The sequence below is a fragment of the Mesocricetus auratus genome, unplaced genomic scaffold (genome assembly GCF_017639785.1).
Source record: "Mesocricetus auratus isolate SY011 unplaced genomic scaffold, BCM_Maur_2.0 Super-Scaffold_100013, whole genome shotgun sequence".
Taxonomy (NCBI): Eukaryota; Metazoa; Chordata; class Mammalia; order Rodentia; family Cricetidae; genus Mesocricetus; species Mesocricetus auratus.
Genome location: NW_024429196.1, coordinates 52842208 through 52863285, shown reverse-complemented (window position 1 = coordinate 52863285; position 21078 = coordinate 52842208). Strand labels below are relative to the sequence as shown.

Sequence of the window (21078 nt, the reverse complement as noted above, 5' to 3'; positions counted from 1 at the left end):
CTTGCCCTTTCTCTTGTTAATCAATAATTCAAACTTGTATAGTGCCAGCTAGTTTCGAGTCTGTCATAGCCTTTCTCTCCTTAATATAGAAATGACAACTTTTGGAGATGAAAGGTACAAGGATAAGTTTCAGTCTTTATGAACTGGAGATGAATTCCTTATGCAGAAAAAATAGGAAGCTGATGACCCCCACCTTCACAAAAGGTTGAAAAGTTTGCTTTGGTGGCCAAGGATACCCCTAGAGTATGGGCACTCCTGGACTGGCCACTAGGGTGTGCAGTATGTTTACCATGGTCTGAACCAGACTCAAAGGTGTCCTAACAACACTAGGCAGAGATTTTAACACTTGGAACAACACATTCTGCTGTACATTAGCAGGTGTCTAGCTCTGTTTCTTGGGAATTGAAGGACTTTATCAATTACAACTATCAGAAGCAATGTTATCAATAGCAATATTAAAGACATGCCAAGAGACAATGCAGCAGCATAAGTCCATTGATCAGAGTTACTTAATGGATTTATATTTAGTTATTTCACAGCTAAGTAAGCAAATGGTAAAGATTTTGTTGAAGAATAGTTCATTAAATGATGTGTTTTTACTTTCCAAAATGCCTTTACATTTAGAAACATTTTGATATCTGTTTAAGGAATTTTAAATTTAAGGCTCTTGGACTTACAAAAATTAATTTGATGTCTCCATTAGTTTACATGCCAAGAAAATGATAAATAAAAGTAGAAAGCCTTGATTCTGTGAAAGAACTTGAATTCTCTAAAGAAACGTTGAGTATCTTAAATTATTTAGGTTATTTAGATGTAATGAAATACATAGCATTTCTGATCAGTTTAGCAATTATTAGTCTTTTTGTTTTATTTTTGACACAGGGTCTTACTCTGCAGCTCAAACTGGAACTCTTATCTCAAGCTAGTCTTGAATTTATGATAATTCTTCTGCCTCATTATCTCAGTATCTCAAGTGCTGATATTGCAAAGTGTGAACCAACAGACAGTTATTAGAATCTTAGCATCTACATACTGTTTTAAAATATATTTGAATAACTTGTTGACATTTTACAAAAGTTGTCATTAAGTGTATATTTATCAGTATAGTGATTTTCATGTGATGTTATATGGGTCTATATCACTTTCCTTTTTTTTTTAAGGAAATTACTTAGTGTTGGGGTTTTTGTTGTTGTTTTGTAGAGCCATGAATGAAACCACAGGCATGGACCATGCTAAGAAATTCTTCTAATACTGAGCAACATCCATATCCACCCCTCAAATGTATTTCAACAAGCTTCTATAATGAAAATGTAAATCATGTGAGTTATTATATCCCAATGTGAATAAATCTACCTTAAAAAATTTGAAAACCAGCTGGGCTTTGGTGGCATATGCCTTTAATCCCAGCACTAGGGAGGCAGAGGCAGGCAGATCTCTGTGAGTTTGAGGCCAGCCTGGTCTACAGAGCGAGCTCCAGGACAGCCTCCAAAACCTGTTCGAAACAAACAAACAAACAAAAAAATCTTGAAGACCGATGGCTATGGGACATTCAATGTTTTAAAGTAGTAAGACATCCATTGTAAAGAGAGTAACTGTGGCAGTAGCTTTGGGTGTACAATTGTTCCCACCCACAAATCCCTCTTATGTAATCAAGCTGTCATTTGAACTTAACCAACAGTATGATACTTTATTTGGTCCCACACAAAATTTGTTGATTCTAACATATCTAAAAAATGAGCAGAATCTTTAGTGTTTCAATGGATGTTACCTTAGTTGTTAAGTATTTCTCTAAAATCTTTTATAAGGCAAGCTGGTTTTTATCAGTCAGCTCCAATTGTAAACACTGACCAAACAACAAAATCTGATCATAAATAAATACATAGATGAGACAATATTTTTCATTTATTTTCTCTACCTTCTGATACTCATGATTGTGTTATGGGAAACTATTACAGTTATTATTTATAGTTATCTGTTTTGATGGCATATTGGCTTAATGTATAGAAAATAAGAGCTGATGTACAGAAAATGAACAATATCATACATATAAGAGGTCTCGATCAATATTTCTTGGAACTGAAAAGAGTTTGATTTGGACTGTTGCAATGTACACACACTGAATATCTCTTAGAATTAAGGACTGGAAAGTTTACATTTTGTGTAGGAAAATTTTGGGGAAGGGGATAAAATCATACTGGAACTTCTGCTAGAATTATCTAGAAGCAGATTTCTTAGACACCTTTAAAGGGAAAGATTATTGTGTCATGAATCTTTAAGGAAAACACTGTGGAAATTCTGAAAGTATAAACATCAACTAAATATGTTAAAGGTCCTCCTGTCTCAGTGATGTGGGGTCCTGACTCATCTCAGGCTGCAAAACAACCCAAATACTTTGAGAATTACTTGGCATTTTATTTCTCTTAAAAAACATGCCCAGACCCATTTGGAGGAAGGACAGATAGAGCACTACACTGAGTCCCTTTTTTGCCTTTGACTCATATTCTACTTGACTTATAGAGTTTCTGGCTTGAGATGATATTTACTGGAAGAATCTCTGCCAAATTTAGAGTTAGTGGTTATTAGCCTATTTATGTAAAGCAAGTGCCTAAGAAGCTGCATGCTTCTTTTTTTTTCCTGGATATTGATCAACATGGTAACTTGTTACACCATGGCTAGTCATTTTTCTGTTAGGCAGTTGAAAAGGATTAGCACTTTAAAGCAAACCATGACTGTAACCAAGGTCTAGAAATTTCCGTTCAAAACTGATTTTCCGAAAAAAAAATAAAACTTCCTTCTGAATGTGTTTTTAACAAATGCATAGTTTCAAATAGGAGTCAGTTAGCAGCAATAAGGATTGTTTTTAAACAGATCTAAAGCACAAAGTGACACCATGGAGCAAATAGCCATCACTGACATTTTTTTGTTTACCTAAAATGAAGTTTTCAAAGGTTTATCAGCTATCAAGGTATATCATTTGCAGATGTATATTTTTAATTATCTTTTTTCTTAAACAAAATCTTTATAAGAATCCTTACATACTCTTGGGGTCAGGAAAGCTATTGTTTATCTGAAGGAAGCATACCATACATGTCAATGCATTCATCTAAATTTCTAATTTGTTAGTAGGATGGGTATGCATCACACTAAATAGAAAGAAAACATAAAAAACATAACCCATACATCTAGGGTCTGAAGAATGTGGTCAAGCATAGGAAGAATTGCTTAATGGAAAAAGCAGAAATTCAATAAAAATGAAAAATTGAAAACACAGCCCACATATTTATCGTTATATTGTTTTGTTTTTATTACTTTACTTCACACTTAGCCCGTGAAATACCTTTAGATGATTGTACCTTAGCACAGTAATTATTTACAGGGTGGGAGGTTAACAGGGAGGTGTGGACATGACTGAGGACCAGGGAACAAAGGACTGTAGAAACAGAGAGGCGGAGAGCGCCTCCTCGAAGTTCTGCTTCAAGTGGATTGTATTATAGGTAATCTAGTCACAAAACAAAGCCTCTGGGGGACCCCACCCTTCAGTTGAACAGCAGAGTAATTAGTGTGATCCACTCCCATGGTATAAAGAATTATTTGGAAAACTGCACTAACATCACCCATATGCCCCATTCCACCCAGATGGCCAGACAGAGGTGCCAGATGAGAGGGTCTTGAAGCTCTGCCAACACTCCTTCAGAGGGTTGTTGCTGAAACCGACTTGTGAGATTTCCAGGTTTACAGCACTTCAGGCTCTCTCCTATTCAACCATCTAATTTAAAAAACGAGATAACTAGAAATTTCCAGAGGGCAAAGACTCAGGGGTCACATCATGTAGGAACCAGAATGTGGGTTTTGGATTTTCAATATAATTTCCTTTTAATCAACAGTGCTATAGTTAGTTGTAGATTCTTTCAGGGCTATGGACATTTTTGTTTCGTATGGTGATTTGCTGTTGAACATTTTGAAGTGGTTTTTTCTAGGAGTGAAAAATGAACTACTTCACAACTCCACAGTCTAATGTCTTTGTTACAAGGGTGCAGTCAGGGAGAACAAAAGTTTCTCTTGACAAAACAGGAAAGCATATGCGGGGTGGAGGCATTCCCCAGTGTGTGTTTGTGCATGTGCTCCTTATGTCTTAGGACCCCAGAAATATAAAAACATGCGGACAATGGGCTACTTCCTGATCTGCAGGATAGATGCTTGAGGATGAAGACATCCCAAGTGCTCAAGACACAGCTACCTCTTCACATAGTTTCTCATGTGCCTAGTAGCAATCAATGCTGTTGTCCTGTCAGTGCCTTGAGAACCCCAGGTCAGACTCTGTGAGAGACACGCTTCTGAGTCTTCCTGAGGGAAACCTGGATTGAAAGGGTGGGGATAGCATTTTTGTCATATTGGAATTTTAAAATCAGGATCTGAAGACAAATTGGCAAATTGTATGCAAGCTGACACTCTGAACAGTGGGGAACCTTCCTAAAGGAGGGTAGCAAGACTCAAGTCTCTACACAGCATGATACCACAGCTGATCCTTCTTGTCCCAGTACCAGAATAGACCTTGGCAGCAAGCCAGTAATTCTGCCCAGAACCTGCATCTTCACAGGATGCTACCACATCCACGGGTAAACTAGAATATGTTGCCATTTTCTATGCCAGTCCTATGGCCATGGACATTGCTGACAAAGTGAAAATTTATTTTGTTCCAACTGCATCAGGTATACTTGTCTCCAAGTAGAAAAAATCCAAAATACTTAGTATCACACACACACGCGCACACACACACGCACACACACACACTCACACACACTCACACACACTCACACACACACACGCACACACACACTCACACACACACGCACACACACTCACACTCACACACACGCACACACACTCACACACACACTCACACACACGCACACTCACACACACGCACACTCAGAGTTACCTACTCCTAGCTAGCAATCTAAACTAAGTTAAAAGCTGGGTGTGCCAGGACATCCTTATAATCCCACCACTTGGGAGGCAAAGGTAAGAGAATTTCAAAGTCAGTCTGGGCAACTCTTTCAAAACAACAAAAAATGACACAATAAGAAAAATTAAAAGTAATTAAAATGGTTTCATACATTTAGGAAAAACTCCCCTGTTAGGACACAAAGAAACCTTAATTCCTATTCTCATATAATCATAGAATTTGGTTATTTCTGCTCTCTGGGGACTGAGCAGGGATTGGAGAGCACCCATATAGGATGCTAACTCAGCCCTTTCCACATTCTGACTCATTTCTTCCTCCCCCCCCCAGGCTATGCGACTCTAATATATCTTTGGCAGGGAAGCCCTTCCTCAATTTCTTCATTCCCTCTTGGACCACCTACGGACATAACCTACCGCCAGAGACACCCAGATGTAAACACAGGTGTTCAGCACATCTGCACTATCGCACTGGATGGCAGTAAGAGCCATATGGTTGGGGTAACAGTAACACCATGCCTCTTCTTTAGAGCCAAGTTTATTTACAATTTTCAAATAGAAATATGCAAATTTCAAGCAAGTAAAAGCCCACAGGGCTCCATTTCACTGTAAAATTGATCAGAGACATATGACTATGTTGAGGACTTTTCACACAGAGATCTAAAGTCAATGAGAAATGAATATGGCTAAGTTCACACCACGGCATTTGCTAGGCACACACAATAGTTAAAATGAAGGTAAAAGGAATATGAGTCAATGGGTTTCCTAAACCAAGAACTAAGGAATTGCTACAACTGCTTGGTATTGTGTCAACCTTGCAGGATTTCAAATCCTCTCTGTAGCTTTAAACATGAAGAATGTCAAAGCTGGTGGTATTTTCTAAAGCATGTCAGCCATCACTATACTGTCAGGATTTATTTATCAAATATTGTCTCCCTCCCCTGCCCTTTTGCATGGCCCTTTAGTATATTTTTAAGCAGATGACTTGAAACAGGTCTCTCCCCCACAACTCTGGTGTTACCATAACAAACACTTGAACTTCAGCTTTTCATCCAACAGGTATTTATCTAGGGTGAAGCGCACAAAATCCCTTACTTCAAGATGTTCAGGGGTAAAACAAAAAAGTAAGCAAAGAGACAGTACTCTGTTGACAGGCTATGGCTACTGGTCTTTGAATGGTCAGCCTGATGGACCGAATAACTGTCATAGTGGGTCTCTGTAATGCATACTATGACAATAAATAAGGCAGGAATGCTCCAGCTAGGACCTTGGAATCTGTGAGTTAAATGACTTGATCATTAGCTTCTGCTAAAAAGGAGCATGAAGAGATGGCACATTAACAGCTGTGTTGAGGGCTAGGTTCCATGCTAATTATGGGCCCTTTAAACCAACATGCCATGCAGTACTGAGTATTTAAGGTGTTGATGTAAGGCAAAACAGACACATGAATCTTCCAAGGAGCAGAGCAGAGTCTACCAGTGTTTCCAAAGATTGCTTTGGAGAGAACAGGGAGGAGTGAGTCAAAGTCTTTCTTTTCAGTTCTAATGAAATCTGAAACAGTGTTGAAAACATAAACCTATACAATGATTTATAATTGCCCCAGCAGCTACTATTGCAATTTTAGGTTTAACGATTTTATTTTCTGGCAACCTCTGCACTGTTTGCTAGTTGGCTTAGAGTTAGGAGCAGAAACTTGAGGGGGGGGGGAGAGGAAAGAAAATTGTACTAGTGTTCTTTATAATAACAAAAGGGTTCCTTTCCTCTTCTGAGTGTTTTTGTTTCAGTAGTATGGCATATTTATTATTATTTTTTTTGATCCAGGAAAAATCTGTGAGTTCTCAAGACCCAGCATTTTGGCTTTGATGGCAGGACAACCTAACCTGAGAAATGGTGTGTCTCTAAGCCTCAAAGAGTTTGGTTTCACTGTGAAAGGATGCATGGCTGCCAGACATTTCTTACAGTATTTCCTTAGGACCTTTGCTGCCAAGTCTCTCGTTCTGGTTCCCACAAGAACGAGAGAAAAGTGAAGCCATACTGCATCTCTTACTATGTTATCTCACACTATATTCTATATATGTACAACAGCCCCTCCATACATGTACTGAGTAAGTGCATGATTCAGCACAGAAAGGATTTGAAAAGTAATAGCTTAGACTGCTGTTGGTTTTACATAATGATACTCTTGACCAGCACCCTGCAGCTATTTCTCTCCACAGCTATGGCACCACAACCCCAAGAAGACCTCTGTTCTCTGCCTCCTCCATTGTCTTCCGGTCCTTTGTCGCCTGGACTGCTATGGAGGAAGCCACAGAGAATGCTTGCTTCTCTTCATCTGGCCATCTCCAGAACTACAGAGCCCAGCCCACCGGAGGGCACATTCAAAGTTTAGGACTTCTGTGCTGTAGATCGAAGTCATTTCTATAATTTTGGGGTCTTGTGAGTTTGCAAGTCAATTTGCTTCTGAGGCTCTTGGGACCCCAGAGTTCTGACTTTATGGGTCCCTTAATATGGCAGGCACTCCTAGTTTGATGCAGTCCTTTGACTGGGGTCTGCCTCGGGATCTGGTGCTGACCTCTGATCTGCTGTGTACCCAGCATCTACAGTGACCTAACCCACTGTACCTTCTTTGTCCCTCCCTTCTTTTTCCCACGCTTCCACTTTCTCTTTCCTCCTTTCTGCTTCCCCCCTCCCTTTTCTCCTTTCTCCGCCAATGGCTCTTCTCCCTCCTCTCCTCACCCACTTCTTTTCCTTCTCGCCCCTCCCTTTCCACTTCCCTTCTGTCCGTCCTCCCAACCACTTCCCTTCCCCCCTCCCTGCTGGAAAAGGCGGCCCATCCTGGGCTCGGCGCTCGGCTAGGCGGCGGATCGACGCGCTCGGCGCTCGCAGCGTGCGGAAGTGCGGCCCTACGCCTGGCTGCTGTGGCCGGTGCTGGGGCGGGTCGGCGGCTGCAGGCAGTGGAAGCTGGAGGTAAGTGTTGTGTCCCTGCCGAGGACTCCCCGGGTCCGGCGGGGAGCCGCACGGCTCGGGACCGTCGGATCTGGGCGAGCTGGGAAGGCGGGGCGAGGAGCTCGGATCGCGGTGCGGTGTGTATGAGACGCCGAGTAAGGCTTCTGCCCGCCGCGCGTCCGCCTCCGCGCAGGCCGCCAGGCTGGATCCCGGGAGGAGCGGCGATGTGGACGGGTCGGCTTTTAATCTGCTGAAGACCTCCGCAGTGATGCGAGTGGGAAGCTTAAGTGGTGCCTTTACGACTCTGAGCCGACCTACTGAAAGCACCAAGTGAATGTTTCTAAGTCAGCCACACCTCCATTAGGCCATTTGGTGCTCTGTACTGAAAAGCTAATGCCAACCGGAGTCACTGTACTAATGCATAGTAAGACTTTGTTTATAAAGCTTAGCATGTGATGGCCCGTGGTTGGTATCAGAGTCAGTCAGTGACAAGGGACTGAAAGCCAAAACAGGGTTGACTTAATGTGAACTATTAGGGATTCTCAAGGTATAGGTAAAAACGCTGATGCGTACTCTCCCTGCTTACATGTTCTCCTTTGTGTGACTCAGTAGACAGTATTTTTAAGTAGGGAAACAAAATGTTTCCTCATCTGTTGGGGACAGCTCTTGGAGTCGTTAGAAGGTGACCTTTTTTTTACTTGTCAATTATTTAATGTCCTGTACCAGACATTCTGAATTATTACCTTTCAAAAGTTGATAAATAACCTCGTAGATTAAATTAAAAACATTTTGTAAATGCAGTATTCTAATTCGGGTCTTCAATTTTTGCCACTTAAACCTTCTGAAAGAATTTCTATGACCTTACCTATATAAGTATATAAAATAAGTAGACAATGAAGCATTCACTAACCATAAATCACAAATAATTTTATTTTAAAACAGTTTTTGAATACATATAATTTTTCCATTTATTAAACATGAAAGCATAAAGCTGGATGTACTCATTTCTTTTTACATAAAGAATTTTCTTAGCCCAGTGTAGTGGTGTACACCTTTAATTCAAGCACTGAGGAGGCAGAGGCAGGTGGATCTCTGAGTTTGAGGTCAATCAGGTCTACAAAGAGAGATCCAGGACAGCCGGGGCTGTTACACAGAGAAACCTTCTCTCAAAAACCGAAAACAAACACAACCAAAACCTCAAAAAACAAACAAAAAGAATTAAGTCTTGGTTAAGTATTTGATACTTACAGGACATTGAGCTTCTTCCGTGTTTTTCAGAATTGATTGACATTTTAATTTTATAATAGTCAATACTGAGAGCATTGCTCTACATAACTATGTAGTACAAAATGGTAGAAGTAGGAACATTTTGGAAATTGTTGGAAGTTTGCCCTTACTCCCAAGCAAAAGTCATTTTAGAACTCCAAATCAGCAATTCAAACGGCAATTCTTCAGATCAAAATTCAGACACTACAGGAGTCAAAGACTCTCTCTTGATGATTACATGCTTGAGGGATGCCAGTAGGAGAATATATCCAGTCTTTGCTTTTTGTAATCAGAAGGTTTTCTTTCTTTAGGAGGGGAACATGGTGTATATATAATGTTAGTTTTTTCATTCCTGTAACAAAATCCCTGCCAGTAGCAACTTTAGGGAGAAAGGGCTTACTGTGGCTTTCAGTTTGGAGTTAGACAGCCCATGCCAGAGAGGAAAGCATGGCAGCAAGGCAGCTCCATGGTAGCAGGACTATGCCTGGGACTCCTCACCTCTTGGTGGAAAAGGAAGCAGACAGAAGTCAGCATGTGGGACTGGGCTTTAAAACCTCAAGTCCCAAAGTCCATTTGTGACCTAGGAATAAACCATGGCTCCACTGTTAGAGGTTCCATAGACTGCCTTGTCCTCCTAGCATATTCAAAGGGCTTGGTTTGGTCCATTGCTGGTTCCCCGCTTTATGACTAGGGTCTGTGTGCTCTCACTAGGTCAGGTCAACTGTTTCTGTGGGTATCTCAGTTCCATCTTTGTTCATTTGGTCTTATTATTGCAGCCCAGATAAGGAAAGGAGGGCCTGGACCCTCCCCCAGATGATGTGATGGATTTTGATGATCCCCCATGGAGGGTCTCACCATCCCTCGGGAGTGGGAGTGGTGGGTGGGTTGGGGTGGTCGGTGGGAAGCATGGGAAGATAGGGTAGAGAGGGAATGGGGAGATGGATATGTAAATAAGAGTGTTTCTAAAAATAAATAAACAAAAAACAAAGCAACAACAATAACAACAAAAAACTCAAGTCCCTGCCCATAGCGACTCTTCCCAACAGGGCTCTTCATTCTAAAGCTTTCAGAACTACCTGGAGCAGTGTTAGGAGGTAGGGACAAAGTGTTCAAATATTTGAACCCACAAGGGATGTTTTATGTTCAAATAATAACATACATGGAAAACACTGCAATTCATAACACAGTAATTTGACTCTGAATTGAAGTGTTTCACTTGGGTTTTATGTCTGTGCACAGAGAGAAGTTCAGAACGAAGGCTGATGAAGTGGATTAGCTACTGCTAGCTAGCAACACCTAGGAGTCACTATGGGTTTGATTTTTGAATTTATTTTTATCCTGTGTGTTCAGAAGACTTTCATTTTGCCCCCTATCCTTTCCTTTTTGCTACCTCACCATTCAGTTACATGACCCTATGTTAACTTACGGGATTGCCACCCACAGTTTAAGAATCTGCATGCTGGTATTGAATACAGTCTCTAAGTGTGCAGCAACAGCAGGATCTGACCACACAGGAAATGCTAGTGATAGATGTGTTTCTCAGTTACTTTTGCACATATTTTCTGGTTTACTTTATTATTTCTCTTGAGATGGTCTCACTGTGTGCTCAGGCTGGTCTTGAACTCCTTGGATCAAGTGATCCTTGTACCTCAGTTTCCTCAGTGCTAGGACACAACCACCACACTTGGCATTTCTTTCCTCACCTTTATTGGGCCCAGGTTCCTAGTGGTGCCTACTGCATACTGTGTTTTTAAATGTTTATCCAGTGGATGAGTTTTAGACTTAGGTTAATCGTAGGCGATTTTGAGATTGATTGGAGAGGGAAATTGATTACTGTAGAAAGTGTTGAATGATCTTAAACTCTGGGAAGTGTGTCTGTGGACCCCTGGACTGCCTGCAGAGCTGAAATGATAGAGGCTGTTCATTATAATCAAACACTCTACAGTATACAGTATATTTATGTTGATTAGGGTAACAATCGCTATTGGTACAAACACACAGACTTGAAATAATTGTAGAGACATTGTGAATTTTGAAGTTGTGAATACACATATAGGCTTTTTGGGTCTAAGTTTGGACATTAGAGTCAAAGGTATTTTGGTATACGAGTGAAAGCAACCATTCACTGCTCTTGGTGCTACCACCAGCCAGCTGCATAACAACAGCTGCATTGCTCAACATCTTTGGGCCTTTTGGGGGCAGGGGATCTGTAGTTTTTGGAGGCTGTCTTGGAACTCACTCTGTAGTCCAGGCTGGCCTGGAACTCACAGAGATCTGGGATTAAAGGTGTGGGCCACCACCACCTGGCTGATTTCCCTTTTTTGTGTATTCAGTGACTATATAAAACTTGATTATCTCAGCCGTGTGTAGTGGTGTATTCCTGTATTGTCAGTACTGGGGAGGCTGATGCAGGAGGATACTGAGTAAGAGATCAGCCTGGGCTACAAATGTTACCCTGTTACAAAGCAAAAATAAACAAAATAGACAAACAAGAACAGCAAGAAACATCACCAATTAGATTCTCACTGAAATTTCCACTCATGTGAATCATGTTATCACATTATCATTTAGCCCTTGTCTTAGTCCTAGTATTAGGGGCTGTAATTATCAAGAAATGTCAACAGTAGCTCCAGTCATCCCTGCATCTCCCAAATCTAGCATATGACATAGGCATTCAAAATGACAGCAGCCTGGATTCAGAAGGGCCATTTTTTTCCCTCTCAAAAAATAGCTTGAACCAGACTGTTGTCACGGGTGTTCGGGGAAGGAAGGGTCTGGTGGGACAGAGTGAAAGGGAGCGTGCCAAGGAAGACCTGTGAATGTGGGTGTAACTTGGACTTTCTCTGAGTGACCAGTGAGTAGCCATGGGCAGGTGCTCTCTTTCTGGGTTACTGAGTGCCTTTGGTCAGGCATGGAGTTTGGAACTCACTTGTTAGACAGCCCCCTCCCTACAACTACATTTTACCATTGAAAAAGCTTCCTGAACATTCTTAAACTCAATAGTGTTGGTGGCAATTACCACTGAAGTGGAGCATTCATTTTGTTTTTATTTTTAGGGTACAATTTGTTCTCTTGGACCTAAGGAGGGTCTAGATTTTAGCTGATGAGAAAGTCGGCTGTCCAGGGTGGCTCTAAGAAGTACCCAGAATTGTATACAGTGTTGAAGGTGCTCCCTTGTTTTGCTAGCAGGTTCTTCTGGAAGCTTTAATAGTTTCCTTCCTTCTTTTCCTCCCTTATTTCCCTCCCTTCTTTCTCTCCATTCCCCCTTCTCTCTCTCTCTTCCCCCTCCCTCCCTCCCCCTCCCTCTTTTGAGGTCTTATTGTGTATCACCGTAGCCCTGGTTGACCTGGACTGACAGGGTTGGCCTCAAACTCAGAGACCCACCTGCCTCTGCCTCCCAAATGTTAGAATTCATTGAGTTTATAAAGATCATTTTTCATTTTTGATGTGACTTTGGAAGTTATATAATTACATTCATTATATTATAATTTTACTGAGAAAGAAAGCAAGACAAATAGCTGGAGTTATTTGGCTGTAGTTTCATAATGGGAGCCCCATGTGAGTGACATGATGTATGTGTATATAAGTAGGGGTGCTGCAGGAATCAGAATTCATGCCAGATGGTTCAGTTGAAACTTAATTAAGGGACTATTTGGAGAGGTGTGGCTATTTAAAAGATGAAGAGGCTCAAAGAGCAGCAAACAGCTGCAAGGTACAGAGGAAGCAGAGGCTGTTGAGGGCTGGAGGCAGGGAGTGGTACCCTTTAACTGGGCTATCAAGGAATCTTCTAGATTATCATACACTTTCTGATCTGTGCAAAATCTGTTTGAGCATTTTTCATGCTTTTCAAACTGCTCATCCGTTCACATCTATTCTTTGTAGGTGGTCTTGCTGCCTGAAAAATAGAACTGTCTGAGAAGAGTCACATGGCCCTTGTACCAAGACAGTTTCTTCTTCAGTATGGACAGAGTCACATGTCTGTACCTGGTCCGGGAGCTCATCTGCTTAGGCCTGACTGTCAGTCATTCTTGTCTAGTTAACATTTCGGCTCTTTGCCCTGGCCTGTGTGTATGCTTAGAGGCAGCAACAAGACTGACCCCTGCCGGAAGAAGTCAGCCCCCCCCCCCATGTCTTAGAATCTTGCTGTTCATTTGTTTCTGTATTCTTTCTTCCCCTCCCAGCCATATTTTTACAAATCCCTTTTCTGTTCAGCTGCCCACTGCCATGACCCTTCTGAAAGCCATGGTCTTGTTGGCCTCCTGATTTTCTGACGTTGCTTCTGTTCATTGTAGTGCTGGGGACGCAACAAGCCCTTTGTGAGTATTTTAATTGAACCAGGCTCTCGAGTTTCTCTTTATCCCTGGGATGTGGGGATCCAACCTGTTGAGGTTCCATGTGATCTTTTCTTTTAGAACCCAAATTGTCTCATTGGCATAATAGGTAGTTTTATTTGCTAATGACTTCTTCAGTCTTTTGCAGGTGATTTATCTTTTAGGGGTGACACCTGAACTTTTTTTTTTCTGAAAAATACAATTTCTGACATCTCCGGAATTAAGTTTTATTGTTCCATGTGGATCTAAGCAACATGTTGTTCCATGTTGTTGTGTACATGGGGCACAATTTGCAAAATATATTTGAGTGACTAGTGCTGTTTTTATGTGAAGCCACCCTTCACTGCTGACAGTTTGTCAGTGTGCAGTGGGTTGCAAACCAGCCAGACACCTTTAGACCTCAGGCTTTGGCTGTGCAGTGTGGGAAGATGCTTAGCTGTGGCGCTAGTTCTGGGGAAGGAGGCAGATTCTGAGTGGTTCTTGCTGGTGAGTCCATGCTATTTTATGAGAATAGCTGGGTAATCCAGGTTTATACGGAAAATGAGTTATGTAGGAACATTGAAGGCCTTGTCAAATTTCATCTGTGTTCTCTCTTGTTCTGGTCATTATTGCTTCCGGGTCACCTCAGGTGCATTCTCTTCCCCAATTCCACATGTCCAAATGGAGTAGGAGGTAATCGTTTTTCCGTCGTCGTCTATGAACAAACAGATGAGATAAATTTAAAAAATCATGTGCCATTCATTTGTTACCTTAATTACTATATTCTCCCCAGTAGTCTAAAATATAAACTAAAATGTCATGTTTTCATTTAAAAACCCTGAGTACTGTATTTCAGCTACTTTTTGTTTGTGGAGGTAAAGAAGGAAATGTGTTCTAGAGAGAGCAGGGAAGGCCAGGCAGGAAGCTTTGGCCCATTCAGTCTGCCTTTTTGCACAGCATCTGAGACCCAGAGTCTTTGACCAGGCTCCGCTGCAGTACAATTTGGACTCTGGCTGCTTTCGGGTTTGAGTTGGCTTTTGTTTTTGTTAACTATGGTTTTGCATGAGAACCATACAATTTCTGACATCCCAAGAATTAATTTTTAGTTTTTGTTAACTATAGTTTTGCATGAGGCCTGGGTGGGGGGGGGCGAGGCTATTTTTATTTGTTTTTTTTGATCCTAGAACTCCTTGGTTATAATTTAATTTTCTGACTTTTTCCTAATATTATTTCTACCAGTTAATTTTAAAATGTACTTTTAACCTGAAATTCTATAACAGGCAGTAGCAATTTACTTTCTTTTGTTCTACTAATAAATATTTTGGAAAATGAAGTTTATGCCTCAGTGCAATAAGGGGAAATTATAAAATCAAAAGTTTCTGGTTTCAAGCTGAGGAGCTGGCTTAGTAGGTCAGGTGCTTGCTGTGTTAATATGGGGACCTGAGTCTGGATCCTCATCACCCATGTAACAGCCTGACATCTGTTATTCTTGGAGACAAGCAGATCCTTGGAGGCAGCAGACAGCCTAGGAGTGTGGGAGAGACTGTAAAAGCCAGGAAGGTGGAGAGCAATAGGAGGAGGTATCTGACTGACCTCCGGTCTCCACACTTGCATGCATGGGTGAGCACACCTGCACACACCTACATACATTTCACATACACATGTGACATACATGCATGTACACACACACACACACACACACACACACACACACACACACACACTTCCCCCGGTACCTGTTGCAAAACCCCTTCAATGTATGTCATTAATGGTGAAGAGATACACTGTATAACCTGTCTAATACCAATCTGTAAAGAAAATGCAATTATATATTATACATTATAAGAAAAGATGGCCTTTTGACTTTATTTTAATGAAGTGCTTTATAGTAGTGATTTTTCCTCTTTGACCTGTGATGGATAGGAGGTTAATTGATGTTAAATGGATGCTTTGTTAATCCTTCATCAGCTACTAAATTGGTATGGGGGAGTCCAGGTCAAGACTGCACAGGGCCACGACCAGATTGTTTTCTCAAGGAAGGTTATGGATTCCACCCTCCCCATCTCCCCCGAAGCCCACACCACCCTCCAGCTGTCTGTGCAGGGACCTATTCCTCCTCCTTTCTTCATCCCTCTAGCCGCCCCCCACCCCCATCTGCAGAGTGACAGCTTGTAGATGTTGCGTGCGAGTGAGCTGGACTGGCGCTGTGTGGTCTGAGTGTGTGGTCTCCAGCTCCGTGGAGAGGCTGCTAACAGGGTGGATGAGAGAGAGCAATACTGTTTACTTTAATTTATTTCGGATGCTGGAATTGTGCACAGGGTTCCTCCGAAGCTTGACTGCAAGGCTAGCAGCTTCAATCTCTCACAGCTGCACTGCAGGCCGAACTGCCCTGGCCTCTCAGACAGGCACTTTCCTCAGCATCTGCCTGTTTAATCCCCTGTGGCTCAGAAATGTTAATGGCACTGCTGAGTGCTGATTATTTCCTTTCACTATGTCAAGATATATGGCCTTGAAGAAATTTCTTTTGAGATGGAGCTAGACAAATAAAGCAGAAACTGTAAAAGAGCGACAAAGTTGATGTATTTTTAGAATTTGGGAATGCTATAATTCAAAATTTGGATCGAATTAATCCAACTGTGGTCATATAAAAGAATCTGGGAGTTAGGTGACATCTGTCATGTTTAACCATTTTAATAACATAAACCAATTTAAGCTGATGGTTGATTCCTTGACCTTCCGTGCAAATGCCCATTGATTTTTGGCATGCCTGTTTACTGTTGTTTTGTCAGCAGGGAATATTGCCTTATTTCATCTTAAATACCTGACAAGTTGAGACAAATGAATCTTTGTTTTATACTGTAGTATACACTAGGGCAGTATCTTTTTTCCTAATGCTTGGATTATGAATATCTCAATAATATTTCCTTGGTGTTATTCCTGAAAATTTTTGTTGAGGTGCTCAAGTGCATTGTTATTTGAATAAATAGCTATAGACTTTTTAACATTCCTTGGGATTTGTGGGTTGTTTAGCTTTTCTTTCCTGTCCTTCTGGCAGTCTTGCTGGAGTGGGATTGCTTTGTTGATAATTTGTCCACCGAGGACAAGGAAGTCTAGGCCAAGGGCATCTTTTCAGAGAGGTCCTGTATTCTGCACCCCATTGCACCCCTCCCCCTTTAACCCTGAGTTGTAGTACTCATTTGGCATCCTGGAGAAGGGAAAGCCTCCCCTTCCTTCTCCTCTGTCTTTTCCATGAGAACATGTCTCTTCTTAGTTTCTATGTCTAGAATCAGAAGACTTCAAGTATGTAGTAGTGTTGGATACTTTTATAACTTTTTTTAAATACAACCATCTTAATATTTCTTCTGGTGTTCAACTTTCTTGGGATTGTGTGTTTTGGTGATAATGATGTTTGTTACTCTAAAACAAAAATTATTAAGCACAGTTAGTATGTTCTCAGAGTTGGGTGGCCATCACCATTGATTCTATTTTCTTCAATCCAGAAGAAAACCCTGAATTTATCATCAGTCCTTTAACATTTTTCATTCCTCTAACTATAACTAATTAACTTTCTTTTCAAAATGCACTCTTTTACATTATTTATTTATGTGGGGGAGGCTCATGTGCCACAGTCCATGCATAAGGATCAGAGACAATTGAATGGGGAGTCTGTTCTCTCCTTCTGCCATCTGAGGTCTTTGCTGCTGTGACTGAGGAGCCTATACAAGAGCCAGTTGGTGACCTCTGTTCTTGGAACCTTGCCATCCAAGCAGTCTTCCCTGGGGATCCAGCTAAATGGAGGAGTAGGAATTCCTATGACCATCCTGGCCATGCTGCTGAGATAACTCCCTAAGCATACCTCACAGGAGAAATGGGCAAGTGTAGGGCAGAGTGATCAAGGGGATGACATCATGTAGTCACCCCCTTTCACTGTATGGGGTCCCGGAACTAAGCACTGTTAGTCAGACTTGGGGGCAAGCTACTTTACCTACTGAGCCATCTTGTGGGTCCTACCATTCTTCTTTCTGTGTGTTTGAGTTTATTTGGTCTGAACTTTTTGGTTGTTTGTGTTAATTATGGTAAAGTAAATGAATAGTACTAGTCATGACCTGAGACATTTATTTAAGGGATAAAAATTTTCTTTGTGTAGAAAGAAAAAAATACCTACAAATGATGGCTAAGTCTGAAATTGTGTTTTGGGAACATGATGGCTTTAGGCTTTCATGTGACAGAAATGCCATGGGTGTACACTGTCTCTTAGTTGCCTACCACCCACAGCAGGTGCCTTTTAAACTTTCCTTGGGCTTTGCTGCTTCGAATGCTTATTGATTGCAGATAGGGGACTCTAAAAAGGGTGGTCCTTGGTTAGCTGAATCCCACTGTTTCTAGTTGAGCTTCTGGGCTGCTCCATTAAGAAATGAACCGGACAGGAAAAGGGCCACTGGGAGTGATCCTTAGGAGCTGGCCAGGTCTTAAGAGAGGTAGACAAAAGTCTGTAGTGCAGATAGAGACAGTGGTTCGGGCACACTTCTGTGGAAGACAGGTTCATTCCTGAGCCCAAGAAAACTTACTACTTCTATTTGGATTTTCCATGATTTAGAACTGAAAAGTTGTTATATTTTATGTATTGTTAGTACTGTCCCCTCCTCTTTCATGTATGGCTGTTTTAAACTGAAAAAAATATTAGGTTCTCATCTATGCTAAGCAAGTGGGCTCCTGTAACATGAAGATAAAGACCCAGAGACAGATATTAGGGTTCATGCTAAAGATCAGGGAAGTAAAGCAGCTGGCCACTAGCTCTCACTTCTGGCTCAGGCTGAAAGGGCTAATCCATGCATGAGCTCTTCACCACATCTCAAACTGCTGTCTCTCCTCAGTGTGGCTAGAGAACCAACCCCTCACTGAATCCGGATACTGACTTATCTACCGCTCAAGAGTCCTGGGATTAAAGGTGTGAGCTATTATTCTCTTTTAGACTGATTCAATCTTGTGTAGATCTGTGTGGCCTTGTACTCACAGAGATCCATTTACCTCTTAATCCTAGGATTAAAGGTGTGTACCCCCACCTCTTATCTTCTGACTGCTGGAATTAAAGGTGTGTGCCTGGTTTCTATAGCTTGTGGCTGACTTTGCTTTCTGAATCCTCAGGCAAGCTTTAATAAACCACTGGCTCTCACTGAGCTGTGTCCTCAGTCCTCTTTTTGCTTTTTGTTTGGAGACAAGCTCTTAGTAAGTTGCTCAGGGTAGCCTGGAACTCTCCCTGTAGCCAGATGGGCCTGGAGTGGCCCTCCTGCTTCAGCCTCCTGAGTAGTGGCTTATAGGCTTGTTTCACCAGGTGGGAGAACAACAGATTTTTCTAATATCCAGATTGGTGAAATGGTAGGATTCATTTCAATGAAGTAATTAAGAAAAATATTTAGACCTACAAATTTGAATTTTTGGTTTTTCAGGTAATTCTTTAGAGAAACAAGAGAATATTGATCTCTGTACCTTTTGTGCCCCAGGAAAGGAACTGCTTGGCTCAGATCTTGGCACTTAAGTGGAATCCTTCTCATTTTTCCCCCTGTAGCATGTATTGGTGATCAAGAGTAGCTGTCATGATTGATTGGCAGTGTAAGATGTAATTAGCAAACTCCTGTGGTAGCTTCTGGTGATTGTTATTATGAAAATTTATTGATTTAGCATTGGCAAGATGGCTTAGTGGGAAAACGCACTTTGACAAATCAAAGAGTTCAATCCCCAGAACCTAACCTACATAATATCTCTTCAATATTGTACTTGAAGTTCTAGCTAGAGCAATAAGACAAGAAAAGGAGATCAAGGGGATACAAATTGGAAAGGAAGAAGTCAAACTTTCACTGTTTGCAGATGATATGATAGTTTACATAAGTGACCCAAAAAACTCTACAAGAGAACTCCTACAGCTGATAAACACCTTCAGCAAAATGGCAGGATACAAGGTTAACTCAAAAACATCAGTAGCCCTACTATATATAGATGATAAATGGGCTAAGAAAGAATTGAGAGAAACATCACTCTTTACAATAGCCCCAAACAACATAAAATATTTTGGGGTAACCCTAACCAAACAAATGAAAGACTTTTACAGCAAGAACTTTGAGTCTAAGAAAGAAATTAAAGAAGATACCAGAAAGTGGAAAGATCTCTCATGCTCTTGGATTGGTAGAATTAACATAGTAGAAATGGCAATCTTGCCAAAAGCAATCTACAGATTCAACATAATCCCCATCACAATACGGGCACAATTTTTCACAGACCTTAAAAGAAGAATAATAAACTTTATATGGAAAAACAAAAGACCTAGAATAACCAAAACAGTCCTGTACAATAAAGGAACTTCTGGAGGCATCACCATCCCTGATTTCAAGCTCTGTTATAGAGCTATAGTCCTGAAAACAGCTTGGTATTGGCACAAAAATAGGTAGACCAATGGAGTCAAATTGAAAACCCTGATACTAACCCACACACCTATGAACACTTGATTTTTGACAAAGAAGCTAAAACTATACATTGGAAAAAAGACAGCATCTTCAACAAATGGTGCTGGCATAATTGGATGCTAGCATGTAGAAGACTGCAGATAGACCCATGTCTATCGCTATGCACAAAACTTAAGTCCAAATGGATCAAAGACCTCAACATAAATCTAGCCACACTGAACCTGTTAGAAGAGAAAGTGGGAGGTACCCTTGAATGAATTGGTACAGGAGACTGCTTCCTGAACATAACTGCAGTAGCACAGACACTGAGATTGACAATAAATGGGACCTCCTGAAACTGAGAAACTTTTGTAAGGCAAAGGACACAGTCAACAAGACAATGAGGCAGCCCACAGAATGGGAAAAGATATTCACTAACCCCACATCTGACAGAGGGCTGATCTCCAAAATTTACAAAGAACTCAAGAAGCAAGTCTCCAAAACACCAAAGGATCCAATTAAAAAGTGGGACACAGAACTAAATAGGGAATTCTTAATAGAGGAGTTCAAAATGACTGAGAGACACTTGAGAAAGTGCTCAACATCCTTAGCCATCAGGGAAATGTAAATCAAAACAACTCTGGGATACCATCTTACTTCTGTCAGAATGGCTAAAATCAAAAACACCAATGACAGTTTATACTGGAGAGGATGTGGAGAGACAGGAACACTCCTCCACTGCTGGTGGGAGTGCCAACTCGTACAGCCACTTTGGAAATCAGTGTGGAAATTTCTCAGAAAAATGGGAATCAGTCTCCCACAAGATCCAGATATTCCACTCTTAGGCATATACCCAAAAGATGTACATTCATACAACAAGGATGTCTGTTTCACTATGTTCATAGCAGCATTATTTGTAATAGCCAGAACCTGGAAGCAACCTAGGTGCCCCTCAACTGAAGAGTAGATAGAGAAAATATAGTACATTTACACAATGGAGTACTACTCAACAGAAAAAAACAATGGAATCTTGAAATTTGCTGGCAAATGGACAGCACTAGAAGAAACCATACTGAGTGAGGTAACACATTCACAAAAAGACAGGCATGTAGTGTACTCACTCATATATGGATTTTAGGCCTGAAACAGGGGAGTGC

The 21078-nt window shown here is 41.2% G+C and overlaps 1 protein-coding gene across 2 annotated transcripts in view; it reads left to right on the top strand.

Annotated features, from left to right (window-relative positions):
• Nucleotides 1–7826: 7826 nt before the first annotated feature.
• Exoc2 (exocyst complex component 2) overlaps nucleotides 7827–21078 on the top strand; it is a 173890-nt gene continuing 160638 nt past the window's right edge. For both annotated transcript variants that reach the window (XM_040755775.1, XM_005066420.4), the window contains exon 1: nucleotides 7827–7929. The gene's annotated coding sequence lies outside the window, so the exon portion shown is untranslated. The remainder of the gene's footprint in view (nucleotides 7930–21078) is intronic.